This window comes from Globicephala melas, chromosome 1, assembly GCF_963455315.2.
Source record: "Globicephala melas chromosome 1, mGloMel1.2, whole genome shotgun sequence".
In the NCBI taxonomy this organism is placed as follows: domain Eukaryota; kingdom Metazoa; phylum Chordata; class Mammalia; order Artiodactyla; family Delphinidae; genus Globicephala; species Globicephala melas.
The window spans coordinates 31922649-31942226 of NC_083314.1; positions in this window are offsets into that span (position 1 = coordinate 31922649).

A 19578-nucleotide genomic window follows, 5' to 3' on the forward strand; every position below is an offset into this window, starting at 1 on the left:
ATTGAATGTACAGAAAATCCTGCTAGTCCTTCTGGTATAGCTGGATGCTTAGCATAATATCGTTAAGATATATACCATTTAAGTATTGTGACTGGCGTTTTTTAAATTAACATATGCGTTGAATTAGTACGATCTCTTGAAGTTGTCATGTTGGGGAGCTATACCTCCAATCTGCTGCCATTGATGAATATCTGGACACCTCTTATTAGGAATTGCTTTTAAAAATCTTTAGGGATTAAAACCAAGATTGCAGTATTATTTGTACTGCGACCACAAAAACCTCACAAAGTTCCCCCGCTCTACCTTCTACCCTCATCTCTAACCCTTGGCAACTTCTAATCTGTTCTCCATCTCCACAGTTTTGTTATTTTAAGAATAATATGTAAACATAATCATGAATTACTTAATCTTCGGAGATTGGCTTTTTAAAATTTTTCCCTCGGCATCATTCCCTTGAAGTTCATTTCAATTTTTGCATATATTAATAATTTGTTCCTTTTTGTTGCTTGGTAGTATTCTATCATAAGATTTTATCACAATTTGTTTCAACATTCATCCATTGAAAGAAACTTGGGTAGTTGCCAGTTTTTGGCTATTATAAATAAAACTGCTATGAACATTTATGTGTAAATTTCTGTGGGAACTTAATTAAGTTTTTGTTTCTTTTGGATAAATGCTCAAGAGTACAAGTACTGCATTGTAGGGTGAATCTACTTTTAGGATTAAAAGAAACTGTCAAGCTGTTTCTCAGAGTAGCTAAATCATTTTATTTTCCCACCAGTGATGTGATATAATTTTTCTACGTACTCGCCAGCATTTGATGTTGTCACTATACTTTAATTTTAATTGTTCTCTGACATCTCATTATGGTCTTAATTTGCATTTCCCTAATGGCTAATGATGTTGAGCATCTTTTCATGTGCTTCTTTGCCATGTGTATATTCTCTTCCATGAAATGTCTGTTCCTGTCTTCTGCCTATTTTCTAGTTGGATTTTTTAAAGTTGTTTGGAGAGTTCTTTGTATATTATAGATACAAGTCATTTGTCTCATATGGGATTTTCAAATATGTTTTCCCACTGTGCAGTTTGAGTTTTCATCCACTTAAAAGGATCTTCTATGAAGCATTTTTAACTCATTTTGATGAGATACAATTTATCAGTTTTTGCTTTTATTGATCATACTTTTGGTGTCAAATCCAAGAATTATTCACCTAGTTCTAGATGCCAAAGATTTTCTGCTATTTTTTTTTCTAAAAATGTCCTGCTTCTACATTTAAGATTATGATCCACTTTGATTTAATTTTTGTGTAAGGTGTGGAGGTTTAGCTTAAGGTTCATTTTTTGTTTGTTTGTTTTTGTCGAGGGATGTCCAACTGTTTCAGTACCATTTTTTGAAAAGTCTGTTCTTCCTTGATAGCTTTTGCACTGCGGTCAAAAACAAGTTAAATGTATTTATGTCAGTCTATTTCTGGGTTCTCTATTCCATTCCATTGATCTATGTATCTACCCTGCATCATTACTGCAAAATCTTGAAATTGAGTAGATTAATTCCTCCCATTTTAATCCTTTACAAATTGTTTTAGCTATTCTTCAGCCTCTTCTTACCATATAAATCTTAGAATAAGCTTGTCTATATCCACAAAAACCTTGAGGGCATTTTAAGAGTAATTGTGTTAAGCCTCTTAACTTGGGGAGAATTGACATCTTTATTATGCTGTGTTTTCTAATCCATGAACAAGATATGTCTCCCTATTTGTTGGGACTTTTAAATTTTTCTTCATCAGCATTTTGTAATTTTCAGTGTAGAGGTCCTATAAATGTCTTATTGGGCTTATATTTAAGTATTTACTTAGGTCAGTTATAAATGACATCACATACTTTTATTTAAGCTTCTACACATTTGTTATTAATATATAATTTGATAAAATTGTGATGATCTTGTACTCTAAAACATTTACAAACTAATATTTCTCAAGCTTTTTGTGGATTCCTTGGTATTTTCTCCATTTAGATTATCATCTCATCTTCAGATACAGTTTTACTTTTCCTTATTCAATATAATAGGATATATTACTATTCAACATTCAGTAGGATATGTTCCTTCCTATTCAACATAGTAGGAATAGTCCTTTTATCTTTTAAATAAACTTTTTAAAAATTTAACTTTTAAATTTATGTATTTATTTATTTTTGCTTTATTTTTTTACTAGAACCTCCAGTAATATATTTAATAAAAGTGGTGAGAGCAGATATCGGTGCCTTGTTTCTGATCTTACAGAGAAAGCATCCAGTCTTTCACAGTTAAATATAATGTCAGTATAGGTTGTTTGTAGATCCTCTTTATGACTTTCAGTATGTTCCTTTTCTATTCCTAGTTTGCTTGGGGTTCTTTTTCTTCTTATTTTAAAATCATGAATGGGATTGGATTTTGTCAAATGCTTTCTCTGCATTAATGGATAGGATCACATGACTTTTCCCCCTTAATCTATTGGATATGGTGGATTACACTGTTTGATTTTCAAGTATTAAACCAACTTTGCATAACTGGAATAAATACCACTTGGTCATGGTATATTATTCTTTTTATATATTTCTGAATTTAATTTGCTAATATCTGGCTGAGGATTTTTACAGCCAATTTCATAAAACATGTTGGTCTGTAGTTTTCTTCTTTCTATACTATCCCTGTCTGGTTTTGGTATCAAGGTAATACTAGCTTCATAAAATTAATTAGGAACTGTTCCCTCTACTTCTATTTCTTATCAAATCATGTAAAGTTGGTGTTAATTCTTTAAGTCTTGGGTAAAAGTGAAACATCTAAGCCTGAATATTTCTTTTGGGAGTTTTTAAATGAAAAATCCGTGTTGCTAATGGGTACAGGAAAATTGAGATTATCTATTTCATCTTGGCTGAGTTTTGGTAGTTTTGGGTGTAGAAGCATTGGTCCATTTCATCTACATTTTTGAATTTATAGTGTAGACTTGTTCATAATAACTTGTCCCTTATTAACCTGCAGGATACGTCATGGTATCCCTGGTTGCATTTCTGATATCTGTGATTTGTGCCATCTCTCTTCTTATCTTTATCAGTCTTGCTAGATCTTTATTGATTAGATTGTTTATTTCAAAGAACCAGCCTTTTGTTTCATTGATTTTTTGCCCCCTGTTTTCCTCTTTTCAGTTTTATGGATTTCTGTTTCATCTTTATTATTTCCTTCTTTCTGCTTGTTTAGTGTTTTTTCCTCTTCCTTTTTTTTTTTACTATTTTAATATAGAAAATTAGATTATTGCTTTGAAATATTTTCTTTCCCAATTTAGTACTATAAACTTCCCTTTCAGCATTGCTTTCACTTCATTCCACAAACTTTGATCTGTTATATCTCCATTTTCTTTTATTATATGCATTTAAAAATTTTTCCTTGACACTGTCTTTTTTACCCATGAGTTATTTGGAATTGTGATGTTTAGTTTTTATGTGATTGAAGATTTTCCTGTTGTCTTTCTGTTATTGATTTCTAGTCTGATTCCATTATGGCTAGAGAATATACTCTCTATGATTTTAATTCTTTTAAATCTGCTAATGTTTTTTTATCGCCCAATATATGGTATATGAGTGAATGTTCCATGGACGCTTGAATATGTATTCTGCTCTTATTGAGTGTGTTCTTTAAATGTCAGTTATATCCTGTTGATTAATGATGTTTTCAGTTCTTCCATATCCTTGCTGATTTTTCTCTCTGGTAGTTCTATAAATTGCTGTGTTGAAGTCTCAAATAATAATTGTGGATTTCAAATTTTCTCCTGTAATCTTCTTCAGTGTTTGCTTCATGTATTTTGAAGTTCTGTTGTTTGGTGCACACACATTTAGTATCACTAGGTCATCTAGGTGGATTATTCCTGTTATCTTTATGTAATGAACCTCTTTGCCCCTAATAATTTCCTTTGCTCTGAAATCTACTTTATCTAATATTAATATAGGCATTCCTGCTTTTTCTGATTAGCGTTCACATGATATATCATTTTCATCCTTTTACTTTGAACTACCTATATCATGATGTTTAAAGTAAGCTTCTTATAGACAGTATATAGTTGGATCATGCTTGTGATTTTTTAATCTACTCTTCCAATCTCTGTCTTTCACTTGGTTATTTAGATCATTTACAGTTAATGTAATTATTGCTATGTTAAAGATTAGGTCTACCATTTTATTTTTTGTTTTGTCTTTTACCTTAGTTTCTCAATCCTGTGTGTCTCTTATTTTGCCTTCTTGTGGATTTTACTTAAACATTTTTTAATAAGTCCATTTAATTTAATTTATTTAGAATCATTTGTGTATACTGTTTGTATAGTTTTCTTAGTGGTTGCTTTTGGCATTACACTATACATATGTAACTTATCATAGCCTACTGGAATCAGTGTTTTATTACTTCAAGTGAAGTTTCAAAATTTTACTTCCATTTAGGCCTCTTAATATTTGCCAGTTTTAAAGTATGATTTTTTTGTAGTATTTCCTTTCTCTACATTGAGAACCCCATCAGATGGTGTCATCATTTTTGCTTTGACAATCATATAGAATTTAAGAAACTCATGAGGCTAATGATAGTCTCTTATATTTACCCATTTGTTTACACCCATTCCATTGTTCCCCTTTTCTTTCTGAAGTTCCCAGTCTTCTGTTATTGTTTTTTTATGTTTTCATAACAGTAGGTGATATCTGGGCTTTCCAGTGCCATTGGATATGGGTTTCAGGAAACACTGAGCCTGGCTCACTTAATGCTACTGAGTTGGAGGGTTTGTATATGTTGGGCCTGTTGGCACAGCAGATGCTAGCAGATTAGACTGATGTTGATGGGACTAGTGCCACAGGAGGATGGGTTCCCATTCAGGCTATGCTGCTGCTATAGTAGATCAAGTCCCCCTCTACCCCAAGTGTGGGACAGTGACCTGCTGCTGTCACTGCTTTGTATTAGGCTGCTTTTGCCTCAGGTGTGTGGTGGGATCCCTTGGAAGCTGCTGCTGCTGCTGTCAATCACAAGGTTAAATTCATTTCAGAAATACTTAAGTATAAATATATAGCCTGGCTCTTGTATGACCTCTGTATTTGTTTTTTATTGCTTTCATACAAATTACCTCAAATTTAGTGATTCAAAACAATGTAAATTTATTACCTTACAAGTCTGATGTTGGTCTCAATTGAGTAAAGTAAAAGTGTTGGCAGGATCGACAGATGAATGGATAAAGATGTGGCACATATATACAAAGGAATATTACTCAGCCATAAAAAGAAATGAAATTGAGTTATTTGTAGTGAGGTGGATTGACCTAGAGACTGTCATAGAGAGTGAAGTAAGTCAGAAAGAGAAAAACAGATACCGTCTGCTAACACATATGTATAGAATCAAAAAAGAAAAAATGGTTATGAAGAACCGAGGGGCAGGGTAGGAATAAAGACGCAGCCATAGAGAGTGGACTTGAGGACACAGGGAGGAGGAAGAGTAATCTGGGATGAAGTGAGAGAGTGGCATGGACATATATACACTACCAAATGTAAAATAGATAGCTAGTGGGAAGCAGCCTCAAAGCACAGGGAGATCAGCTCTGTGCTTTGTGTCCACCTAGAGGGGTGACATAGGGAAGGGAGGGTGGTAGGGAGATGCAAGAGGGAGGAGATATGGGGATATATGTATATGTATAGCTGATTCACTTTGTTATGAAGCAGAAACCAACACACCATTGTAAAGCAATTATACTCCAATATAGATGGTTAAAAAAGAAAAAAAAAGTGTTGGCAGAGGTACATTCTTTTCTGTAGGCTCTTAGGGGTGTTTCTGTCCTCTGGACTTTATCCGCTTCCAGCGGTCACTGGTAGTCCTTGACTCAGAGTCCCCTTTCTCCACCTACAAAACCCAAAATGTTGCATCTCTCTGATTCTGCTTCTATTAGGACATCTCTCTCTTTCTCTTTCTACAGTTGGGAATGGTTTTCTGCTTTTAAGGACTCATGCAATTAGATTTGTTCCATGTGGTAATCTAGGATAATCTTTCTATCTCAAGGTCTATAACTTCAGTCATATCTGCAAAGTCCTCTTTACCATGTAAGGTAAGATATTAATAGGTTCTAGGGATTAGGGTGAAGGCATTTTTAGGAGCCATTATGCTGCCTCCCACACCCTTAACAAGTGACCTTGAGCAAATTACTGAGATTTTTAAAGCCTTACTTTCCTCAAACATAAAATGGAAAGAAAGATAACTAGTTAATATCATGAAAGTGAAAGAGTATATATGAAATCAACTAATTCAAAAAATAAGGTTTCTTCTTTTTCTTTATGATTTACATGATTCTCAGCGTTCAGTTACTTGAAAAGTTACTTTTTTTAAAACAGAACTAAGGAATTTCAGGGTTCAGGTGCTGTAAGATTGTCTGAATTATCTGAGTAACAATTAGCTAAGCACAGGTATAAAGCATCTGATTTACTCCCTGGTGTTCTTTATCTTCTCATCCCACTAAATCCCTTGTCCAGCTCCAGCCAGTAGAGTCAGAGCTTGCTTTACTGTTTAACTAAAGTTCAATTTAAATTCTCTCTACATCTCCAGATCCTCAGCCCTGGTTGCATATTATAATCACCTGGGGAGATTTCAAAAACTACTGATGCCAAATTTTTACCTATCATTGATATTTGAGGAGGGACCTGGAATGAAATGCTCTAGCTTATGGTTTTTGGAGCCAAATCAGTCTACACTGAGCCAAATCATTTGCGAGATCACCTCTAAAAAGGAATTTATCTATGGTGACTAATGCTCTTCCTTCGTCAGTATGCTTGATTTGTCCCTCTTTGGGGGAAAAAAAGAGGGGGAAAAGAACCCCAGCAGTTGGGCTCCCTGAATTACAACCTGATGCTGTGGAATTAGTGTTGGCTCAGAGGGCACATCTTCGGATACCCATTCTCTCTCCTGCTTCCTTGCATGAAGTTATATCCTTGGGCAGTTTTTCATCCACCACCCTCTTTTGCTTCTAATCTTAGCAAGTAAAGTCTCCTTAATGAAACAGCATTTCATGAGACTTACTGGGAGCATAGATCTGTTCCAGACCTATCCTATGTTAGCTAAAGCAGATATAAGTGGTGTATTTTTGGCATTCATCCTTGTGGGTTGGAGAGAGAAGACAGAATTTTATCCTTTTAGGTGTCATCTGACTGGGCAAATGGGCTCTTTCCCTCTGCTGCCTACCATGTAAAAACCTGAGGGTGTTACCTCTAGAAGGTATCTTCTAGGTATCAAAATAGTTCAGATAAGTCAAATTTCCAGTAAAAGATGACAAAACTATGGCTTAGGTGGTTAATTTTCCATGTCAATTTGTCTGGGCCACCATGCCCAGTTATTTGGTCAAATATTATTCTGGATATTTCTGTGATGGTGTTTTTGTATTTTTTTTAATTTTTATTTATTTATTTATATTTTTGGCTGCGTTGGGTCTTCGTTGCTACACGTGGGCTTTCTCTATTTGCAGCAAGAGAGGGCTACTCTTTGTTGTGGTGCGTGGGCTTCTCATTGCGGTGGCTTCTCGTTGCAGAGCATGGGCTCTAGGTGCACGGGCTCAGCAGCTGTGGTGCACAGGCTTAGTTGCTCCACGGCATGTGGGATCTTCCCAGACCAGGGCTCAAACCCGTGTCCCCCTGCATTGGCAGGCAGATTCTTAACCACTGTGCCACCAGGGTAGTCCCTGTGATGGTGTTTCTGGATGAAATTCATATTTAAATTGGTGGTGGACTTTGAGTAAAGCAGATTATCCTCCATAATATGGGTGGGCCTCATCCAATCAGTTGAAGCTCTTAATAAAACAAAGATCTCCCTGTTGCAAAAAGGAATTCTGCCAGAAGACTTACAGAAATTGAGCTGCAACTCTTTCTAGAGTCTCTAGACAGCCTAACCTGCAGATTTTGAATTTACCAAGCCTCTATTATTGTGTGAACCAATTGTTTAAAATCTCACTCTCTCTTTCTCTATCTTTATATAGATATAGATATAGGTATCAATATCAATATCTAGATCTATATCTATCAGTATATATGGGCACATTGTATACACATGCTGTTGGTTCTGTTTTTCTGGAGAACCTTGACTAATACAGTGGCCCATATAAATAAAAGGATGAACCCTAGTTCACCCAGGTAGAAAGTAGTACAATGAGAACTGGAACTTAAGGCCTCATGACTCATTCAGCTGTGAACACTGACCCAGAACTGGAGTCCACACACTCTGGCCCACTGATCAGATCTCGCTTGACTCCTGGTTTTGTACATAACATTTTGCTTGAACACAGCTGCACCCATTCATTAGCGTATTGTGTGTGGCTGTTTCCGTGCTACAGCAGCAGATGGGCAGTTGCAACGGAGACATATGGTACACAAAATCCAAAATATTTACTATCTGACCCTTTACAGAAAAGATCTGCTGACCCTTGCTCTAGGATGCCATCTGACTTCTGATAGCACTGAGGAGAATAATTCATGCACATTGAGTTAGATTGTTAATCTCATGTCCTCCTTAGGTCAAAGATCTCTTAAATGCTCACCCTTGCAATAGCCAGCCTGGGGAGCATTGTCTGAGGATGCAGAAATATTTCTTGCCTGGTCTTTCCAATCCACACTGCTCCCTGACTATGGTTCTTAAAACCTATTTTGTTAAAAATTTTTATTGGAGTATAGTTGATTTACAGTGTTGTGTTAGTTTCAGGTGTACAGCAAAGTGAATCAGTTATACATATACATATATCCACTTTTATTATTTTTTAGAGTCTTTTCCAAATAGCCCATTACATAGTATTGAGTGGAGTTCCCTGTGCTAATAAGAAGAGCAGGTTCTTATTAGTTATCTATTTTATGTATAGTAGTGTGTATATTTCAGTCCCAATCTCCCAAGTTAGCCTCCCCGCCACAATCCCCTGGTAACCCTAAGTTTGTTTTCTACGTCCGTGCCTCTACTTCTAAAACCTGTCTATTTTAACCAACTACCACTCATTGCTTACTGTCTCTGGCTTCATGTACTTGATAATAAATCTACTTCTTTTTCTATCCTGGATGACATGTTCCAAGGACTGAGATAATATCTTATTCTACATAATTTGTCCTTGATATTGTCTATCTTGGGGTCTTCATCTATGTCCCAAAGAAGACAGTCACACTCTGTCTTCTAGTACTACTAATAATACCACATTTTATGGCATGAATCTGGCCCAATGCACTGAACTATCCCTTTAGAAGCTGTAGGCAACCTGTCACTGGGTTTTAGCACAGGGGTAGAACTCAGATTAGTGTTCATATTTAAACAAATCTACTTGACCATAACTTTTTGTCTCACCATTTATTTTATTACACAAGTAATGTCTGTCTTTGCATCTGTGATGTAAATATTTTTAATTTCCTAAATTATCTGAAAAATTATTTAGAGCTTCCATTTCAGTAGGCATTGGAATTGCTGTGTTATGACTATTTCATTATTTTATTTCCAAATGTTAAATTAGGCTTCAAGCTTTGGGCAAGAGTAGACAGGAAAGGGTTTCAAAAGAAATGAAGAGTGGGAAAGACTTCTGATGCAATGGAGACTTAATAAAGATTTGATTTTGAATCAATAATTTATAATAAAGGTTTGATTTTGAATCAATATATTATGTCATTGCAAAATAGTTCCCTGGTAAAATTCCATTCTTTGGTAATCATTAATTACAGAAATTAACAATCAAAATATGCATACTCTTCTTCATTTTCTAAAAACAAACCTATATCTAGATGAGAGGAGAATTCATTTCATAACTCAGGCTCTGGACTTACAACTCCTAGTCCTATCTTCTTTCAACCATACCTGCTAAGCTTCTGTCTAACATTTTGAGCATGAGGTAAGGGCTTCAGCTTTCATCCCCTTCCTCAGTATATAGCTTGGTGACTAATAGTAAGGGATATAAAACTTGAGAACTTGGGTTCGAATCTTGACTCTAAAATTTACTTGTTGAGTGCTCTTGAGCATGTTATCTGTTTTTGCCTCAGTTTTCTCATCTATAAAATAGAGATAACATTACTTCTCTCAGGGAGTTGCTATGGGGGTTAAAAGAAAATTCATACAATGCAAGAATTTATCAGTTCTTGGAACACAATAAATACTGAAAAAAAATGTTAGCCATTATCAAGGCCCCCTCATTTTATGGATAACATAGATTAGTTTATATAGGTCTAATATTTACATATACATAAACATTTTGTACCTATATGTGTGTATACGTTTTTCTTAGAAATTGAGCAGTCAACATTCACATCTAAAAGTGTGCTCTATGAAATGTAGATCTGTGTACAGACACAGTGCTATAGTTATCTATTGCTACATAATAATGAAGTCCAAACTTAGGGGTGAAATAAACAAAATTTTTAATATGTGCCCAGGTTCTGTGGGTCAGCAATTCAAACAGTACACAGAGGAGATGGCTTGTCTCTACTCCATGACTGATGTCTGAAACCTCAGCTCATGAGGATTCAAATGGCTGGGTCTGGAATCATCTAGATAATTTTAATTCACATGTCTGGCCCTTGAAGACTGGGCCCAACAAGGACTGTTGACTGGAGTGCCTATAGATGGCTGCCCATGTGGCTTGGACTTCTCATAACGTGGTAGTTAGGATTCAAGATAGAGTATCCCAAGAATGAGTGTCCAGGGTTCAAGCATTCCACGAGAATCATGCAAAAGCTGCATGACCTTTTATGACCTAGTCTTAGATGTTACATAGCATCACTTTCATTATATACTGTTGCAGGCATTGGAGATCTTTTTCCATAAAGTGTCAGACAGTCAATATTTTAGGCTTTACAAGCCATACAGTCTCTTTTGCAACTACTTAGCTCTGCTGCTGTGATGTGAAAACAGAAACAAACAATACATATACTAAGGAACATGGCTGTGTTCCAATAAAGCTTCATTTATAAAAGCCGGTAGAGGCCTAGACTTGGCCCACCAGCCATAATTTACTGACCCCTGCTCTATTGTTTGAAGCCATGGAAAGCCTGCCCAAATTCAAGGGAAAATGCCCACAGCTGGATGCGAAGAATGGCAATGAATCTGAGACCCTGTATTAAAACCACTACATATGGGATATTTATAAGAGGATCTGTCCGCATACCTTGTTTCTCCCATGTATGGTGGATATGAGGTATTGGGACATCTTACATCTATGTAAGCCTGGGTCAGGGTCAAAGTTGGAATCTGAACTTAATGACCTTGATTTCTGGAATAATTGGTAACCCTAATTATGATTTCCTTACACTCCTTACCCCAATAAATATACCACAAAAGATAGATTTCAAGTAAACAATTGCTTTATGGCAGATTTTTATTGTCTCCATTGACTGAATTATTCCATTTTGGTTGGAAAGCATGAGTTTTGTTTCTTTCCTAAAGAGATCTGCAACTTTTCAGATGTGGCATTTCATTCTACTGAGAGGATGATGTAGGTTTTTTTTTTTTTTTTACATCTTTATTGGAGTATAATTGCTTCACAATGGTGTGTTAGTTTCTGCTTTATAACAAAGTGAATCAGTTATACATATACATATGTTCCCATATCTCTTCCCTCTTGCATCTCCCTCCCTCCCAACCTCCCTATCCCACCCCTCCAGGCGGTCACAAAGCACCGAGCTGATCTCCCTGTGCTATGCGGCTGCTTCCCACTAGCTATCTGTTTTACGTTTGGTAGTGTATATATGTCCATGCCTCTCTCTCGCTTTGTCACAGCTTACCCTTCCACCTCCCCATATCCTCAAGTACTAGTCCCCTCCACCAGGAAGCCTACACAACCCACTGAACCAACCTTAGCCACTGGGGACAGACACCAAGAACAGTGGGAACTACAAACCTGCAGCCTGCAAAGAGGAGACCCCAAACACAGTAAGATAAGCAAAATGAGAAGACAGAAAAACACACAGCAGATGAAGGAACAACACGTAGGTTTTTATAAACGGAAAAAGCAGGGCAGGCTGAGTTCACTCAGATCGTACTAATGCTTACAGGAATAACCGAAACTGGAACACAGGCTTCCAGGTTTTCCTGTCCTGTGCTCTTTCCGGTAGGTGCCATTGTCTGCTGGGTCTGGCAGTAATAATTTCTGACCTTTACCTCTCTACGCTATTGTGAAGTGGTTTGGGGCTTTGTTAGCTTTCTTATGAGTTTGTACTAAATTGTGTCCATAAAGTAGGCTGAATTCCTCAGGGAAGGATAATAGCTGTTACTGTGTTATTACTGCAAATGTTGTGTTGGTTACCTTTTTTTCTTTTCTTTTGTCCAGTTGTATCCTGAACTTAAAAGTTATATTATCCGAAATGAAAGATATGCATCTGGTGGAAAGCACTAATTTAAGGGATGAAAATTCCTGATGATTGCTTCAGTCAACCCTTAATACACACAGAGCTTCATTAGTAAATAGACAACTCTCAGACCTTTCCCTTGGAAGAGGTCGCATAATCAGGCTTTGTGTTGATTTCACATTCTGTTCGTTAGAGACAGAACAAATGAGAATAATCTCCTGGTACAGGGAAAGCACAAAGAACTTTCTTCTATTTTTGTGATGCATCCCGTAATAAGGGTTGAAAATGAGACTGGAGGTAAGAACGTGAAGCTCAGAAGAGCAAAGGAGAGAAGATATTGTTTCTTTGAAAATATTCTTTCAGTGTTGGCCCAGAAGAAATATGAAGCTGAGGAAATTTTTTTTTAAATGATGATTTTTGTGTTAAGGATGTGAGTGTGGAATTAGTAAGAATCAGGAAGCAAGTATCCTTTTCCACAAAGGACTTGGGAGCAAATGAAACCTTAAAACTCCCTGCTCTTGGAAACCCTTTTGGAGCAGTAATCAGAGAAGGGTAAAGGTAAAGCCTCAGGGCAGAGGTGTTCAGAGCAAAGGGATGGGAGGAGAACAAAAGGAGAGTGGATGTGTTTAGAGCTGTCATTTTGAAATTTACCTGCTTCTGATTCAGTGCTGCTTTGCTGCTGTGTTGGTCCAGTGGAAATCCTCAAAGCAGGAGCAGCCCTATTTTAAAATAATAAGGTTAGAGCAAGTGACTTTAATCCAGGTCTCTTTAGCTCAAGAGCACAGAGGAGAGTGTGAGGAAAGAGTGAGGCTACAAGGAATTGTTCACTGGGTAAATTTTCCCCAAACCTCACTAACCGGGAGAAATTGACCACTGGATTATATGCCTTGAAGGAAAGCAAAAATGTTGAAAGCAGAGTGTGGAGCTTGTTTAGAAAGCAAGCTCTATCATTTGGTCACCTGCTGATGATAATAGCATTGGCTGAGACCTGACCATTTACAATGAAGGCACTTCTGTAGGTAATAAGTTCCAGGAGGGCCAGAAATGAGTATGTCTGTTTCAGCATTTAGCATGGTTTAGCATCTGAGAGGCCGGTACATTATTGGCATATAGTAGACTTAAAAATGAATATTTGTGGATTGTCTGAATGAGTGGATGGATGTGTGTGATTCATATCCTATTTGCAGGTCCTATGCCCTACAGTGGATTTTCAATGTCAGATTGTGAAAGTACTTATGACGGGGATTGGCATTGTTCCCTATCTAATGGATAAAGATTACACATGAAAGGACTTTACATTGACATCCCAAAAGCCTCATAGGAATTACATAACAAAAAAATAAAATTGGATTCTGTATAATTTCTAATTTGTTTGCTGGCCAGAACACTGGTATTTCAGCCAGTCCTCTGGTAGTTCCGATGACGTCCCCATGATCACCCAGGCACAATCAGAATGGCTTTAGGATTTGGGAGCCAAAATGTTCCTCAGTATTTGCTGCTTTGCTAGTCCATCTAAGAAAATGGACTATTGAAAAAATAGCTTCAGACACAATATGACATTTTATGATTTAGCATGAAATCTGAGAAATATGGAGGTTATCTGAAGGCTGCAATGGTAAAGTTCCCTCTGCTATTGAAGTTATTGTCTTTAAACAAAGATTCTACATCACTAATGCTATATATATATATATATATATATATATATATATATATATAATGATATTCAGGTTAATTTCCTATTCTCTCTAAGGAAGTAATTGGTTGGTTGGTATGAGAGATGGTGTGGCTTCCAAAGATGAAAAGTATTATTTTGTTGTACTTTTTGGCTACCTAAGGATGGGAGAGGCCCAGGACACTGCAGTCAGTATATTATGTGGAGCAGGTTATATTGTGGTTTATTTATGAACTTTTACGTGTTTATTTTCTATGCAAGTTTGTATGCTCCGTTTTGAGTTTTGGTAGATAAGTGGTAACTTTGGAATACTTGGAGTTTTTTATATATATATATATATATATATATATATATATTTAACTTAGTTGTTAAAGCCGTGGAGAGTGTACTAGTCTACCTAGGTTCAAATTCTGGCTTTACCCTATGACTTCCCTGTGGCTTCCTCTGCTCACCTATTAAAAAGGAGGATAATAAGACTGCTGTGGTGAGTTATATACTAAGTGCTATTTAAACATTTGCTATAATGATTATGTATACTCGAAGGCAAGGAACTTGCCCCTTGATCGTCTCTGTATTCCTAGTGCTTAAGAATTCCTAGTGCTTTCCTAGTGCATTGTCTTAGGATAGAGATAGCTCAGTATAGTTCTTCTCACTATAAAGTACTGTTACATTGAAAGTCTTTGCTTGTGTACTAATAATCTATGACATATCTGCTGAGGACAAGGAAAGGAATAGTTTTAAAACTGCAATGGATAACAAAAGATTGTATGATGTAATGCCTTTATTATGTAATTATAAAACTAACAAATGATCATGGTAGGAAATTTGAAAAACTCCTAGACAAAATAGAGATCAACAAAATTTGGAGTAACTTTCAGAGTGTAGAGTTGTCCATGAATATTAGTGCTTTCATATTTTCCAGGACTTTAAGTAGACTCTGCTTCTTAAGAGTCTATTCATGATATTTTACTTTAATGATGTTTTCATCATGGGGACACACACACACAGAAATCTGTTAAAAAAAAAAAAAGAAAGGCATGTAAATCACTGATGTTTCAGATAGCCACATGGAATAAAATGAGAAAGGTCAACAAGCTGAAAGAATGTGGAGTAGCATCTCCTTAACTGCTTACATAACTCTGATAATTACCTCTTTGTGGATAAAGTAATTAATGGAGAATCTAATTCAAGAAAAATGTATGAACTTCAAGCCTTCTCAAAGCCAAGTATTTCTTTACAGAAAAGGTTACTTTCCACGGCCATGCTTCCTTATTACCTGACAGGGAAAGAGTATTGTATGGCAAAGGGTCTTCCTGAAGGAGGGTGCTTCCCACACTGATTGTCATAAATGACTTCGGAATTACTGTTGCTGTATTACCAAAATCTTAAACTAGGATATTTTTGACAAATGCGGTCCTTAGTTAATTTTTAGAGCTACAAACTGTCAGATGGCTCTGAAATAACAATTGTCTGGCTATTCTTCAGGGTGATCACAATATGGTAATGACCTTGAGGCATCACTAAAAAGGAGGAAGGTGTGAGTCTTCCTTTGGTTCCAGAGTGAAATGCGAGTTGGAGTTGGAGTTGGAAAAGAGGCCCACAACCAAGTGATAGAGAAGGAAATGTGAGGTCATTGGTGAAAAACCAGGTTTAAGTTAAGGTGAAGAGGCATGAGGAAATGGTCAACTGTTACAGTATTACAAAGATCATCAAAAAGCATATCCATGAATGTGGTTCGTATTGCAATCTGCTGAAAAAGAGACAAATATCCTGGCCTGGCCTTCATGGAGATTATATTTTATTGATTCTGATAACAGATTATTGTTGAAAAGGGCCTCCTATAAATTATAACCATGGAAAGGCAGCAAGATAATTTTTTTTTCTTTATGTATGTGTTTCTCATTCCTACTCACTTCTCTCTTAGGGGAAGAGAAAATCACAAGAAACAAAAATGTCAAATCTCAGCTATTCATTTTCAAAATAATTTTTTTATAAATTCCAGTGGAGGCAATAGGTTAACTGTTAAGATTTGTAAGGCTCAAAAAGCTAGATTTTTACAAAGTGTAGCCAAATTTTATTCCATAAATAATAGCTTTGGAAAGAATATGCGATGATGCAAAGTTGGAAAAAGCTGGTTTTTCTTCCGTAAATGACTTCACTGTGTTGGGAGAAGAGGCAGAGAAGAAATCAAAGTAATTAAACATGAGGTGAGTTTTCCTTATAGGGGACTCTAGTGCTTTAAAATAGACTAGATAATCCTAGGGATAATCTGAGGGTAGAACAGACCAATGCCTCATTTCCAATCTGGTACCCTGGAAGAAAACAGTGTATTTCCTTTGAGGTTTTTCTTCTGCTTTGTTTTGGTTTTGGTTCATTTTGTAATCAACCTTATTAAGGTATCATTTACATACAATAAAATGCAGACATTTTTAGTCAACGGTTCAGTGACTTGTAATTAATGTATACATTTGTTTAACTACCACCCCCATAAAGATAGATAACAATTCTCAAACCCTAGAAAGTTTCCTCCTAGGCTTTTGCCAAAGTATCCCCATCTCCCACCCCAAGGCAACCACGGATCTGTTTTTTATCTTTAGAGATGACTTTTGCCCAGTTTAGAATTTCATGTAAGTTGAATAATACAGTAGGTGCCCTTTTGATCTGGCTTCACTTGCTCAGCACATGGTTTTTGAGATTCATTCATGTTGGGATGTTTTAAACCAGAACTTTAGCCTGGGTGGCTGATGTTGTCTGAAGGCACCTATAGGTACATCTGAGTCTCTGGCATTGTCACAGTCTGTTCTTGGCTCAATATTTTCAACTTTACTAAGACGCACAAGGCTGAAGTAAGGAAGATCATTGTCAGTATAATGGAGGTGAAGTGGGTTCTGTTATGTAATATTCTCAGCATAAATTGACCTGCTTGGAATCATTGTGTTGATAATCGACAAGGATACTCTTCCTCCAAAAACCTTGATACTATAAAACTAAAGGACGCTGTCCTAGGACTCTTTTAGTTTTCATTTTTTGGGAAACATTTCTGGAAAATTCAAATGCTCACAACCTGAGAGAAGCAATTATTCACCTGAAGGCTGACTCTGCTAAAGTTGAGTTGTCCGACCTTTACATGCTGATAGAACCCAAATAGCCTTGCGAAACAATGCTCTCTTATTGGATATAAGCACATAGATTGTTTAAGATGGACGTGTATATGCAGTAAAGTGAAAAAACTAAATCTTTGAGTTTCCCTTGCTGGGTTTTTTTATTTTTTCATTTAAGTTTCTATAGCATATGCTAATAGTTTAGGGTAACCTCAGGTTAGTTTTAGGTCCACTCTTTACATTAATGTTGAAGTATTCCATACCCACCTTTTTTCTACCTTCCTTCTTTTCTTCCATCTTTCCTTTCTAACTTCTTATAATCCATTATACTTAATCCTGCATTTGTTGAGGTGGGAATTAGTGTAGGAAAATTGAAAGCAGTGTGAAATTTTGCTGTTCAGAATGCATGTTGACTAAATTCTATATTGAGAAAAGGTCTGAATTTACCCACAGTAACCCTTTCTCAGAGTCTTTGAATAAAGGCCATAGAAACTGGTCTATATATAATATCCTGACAGGTATGTAGAATTCATTGCCCTCAAAGAGCTTACCTGGCGTAGATGCATCTGAATGCATTTAATGATTGTTTTATTGGCAGCAGTGCCAACATACACAGTTTGTTTTGTTTTATATCATTCTCATTACCTGCTGTTTACCACTGTATACATTGCTAATTGTGTGTTTCTATGGCTTGTGAATTTCACGACCAAATAATATGTAATTTATTGCACACTTTAGTGTAGAAGATGGAGACTCCATAACTTTTCGTGTGCTCTTTGCCACTTTGGAATGTATTACACTGAGATCAGGCAAAGTAATAAATTTATTTCAAATGTGTGTGATAGCTAAACATCAATTAGGACTGATGGGCAATATTTCTTCTTCCAGCAACATAACAGTTTTTAAAGACTAAGCCATTGAACGTGGAGTTACTGAACATGGGACTCAGTTCACTGGGATCCTTCTTAGAAAAATAAAGGACAACTTGAATTGGATTTGTGTGGCTTATTCAAGTAGTAACTAATCAGCTACATCTTGGTGAACTTAATTTGTCACGATCGTTCGGTATTTTATTAACTCTCTTCCCCTTCTTCCCCCGACTCTCACGAGAATGGATCATGAGTATCTTAAAACATACTAAGTCGTCTTCCACCCCTGTTAATCTAACTACAAACGCACACTTTCCTTATCCAATGTAACTTACTGTCTTTTAGAGTGGCTGGGGTTTTAATTCTCTACAAAATTAAAACCAGCAAAGAGAAACATTTTCAAGGAGCCACCACATTGTAGAGCTTTAGAAATAAGACTTTAGAATTAAGGGAAAATATATCATTTTATAGGTAAAGCACCTGAGGCCTAAAGTAGGAAGGTAACCATCGAGGTCAGGGAAAGGTGTGGAAGATCAGGTTTCAAGCTGAGAAAGAGACTACAGGAACTCGACCTGAGCAGGTCAAAGACTGAAAGGAGACCACGAATGTTCTGGGAAGGCTGGCATCTGGCCTCAAGTGTGAGATTCAGACAGGGAGTGGGCCCGGGGGGAACTGCGCTTCTGCAGTAGGCAGAGAAGTCCACCTCATCTCCGGAAAGTGCCACTGACATCAGAGAGTTGAGGGGAAAGAGCAATGAATTCCAGTCCACCTGAGAAAGCAGGCCAATCTGATTAACTCTGAATTTAGGCTTATTTCAGATACTTCTTGAGAAAGAACTTGGACAAGAGCAAGTCCCACGCAGCCTCTTTTAAATCCATGCCCAGTATTTTCTGGTGGAGCTGCTAAACCCTCCAAGTGACTCCAGTATTTTAATTTCACTCTATATTTAATTCCGACAGTTCTATGATTGATTATTTAATGGGCAAATAAGTAGGGTCACAAAAGAATGTGAATGTGTTTTACACATGAGGATGGGTGGAGTGGAGCAGTCTGGAATAGGACACCAATAAAAAGGGATCTTGGTAAAGAAGAACGTCTATTAGAAATGGAGAGGAATTCGCAAAGAAATTTGTGCCTGACACCACGCCCTTCTCTCTGCATGTTTAGAAGCTAGTTTCTAATTTTAGTTTCATAGGAGATGTACCTGTGATGAATTGTCTTTTATCTCCACACTATTTATCACATGGACATATTGTGTAGTTTGTGTGAGAGAAAGTAAGTGTTAGAATTTGTCTTGGCAAGCAGCTATAAACATTTCCTGGAACAATCTAGGGTAGAAGGAAAAGGAAAGGAAGGTGGAAACAAAGGGGAAAGACAGCTAATGATGCTGGAGTCTCTCGCTGGGATTTGTGGTATCTCTTTTTGAAACTAAGTACAGAAAGTCAGAACTTGACTGATTGTTTCTTGATCACGGTTTGTTTTCATTTTTGTTTTTTTCTTGCTCTCTCATCAGTTACTCCAGCCAGTGCCATGTCATTTTCAGTTTCAGTAAGCATGCCGGTCTTGTTTCCATTCACATTATTCATGCAAAAGTTGA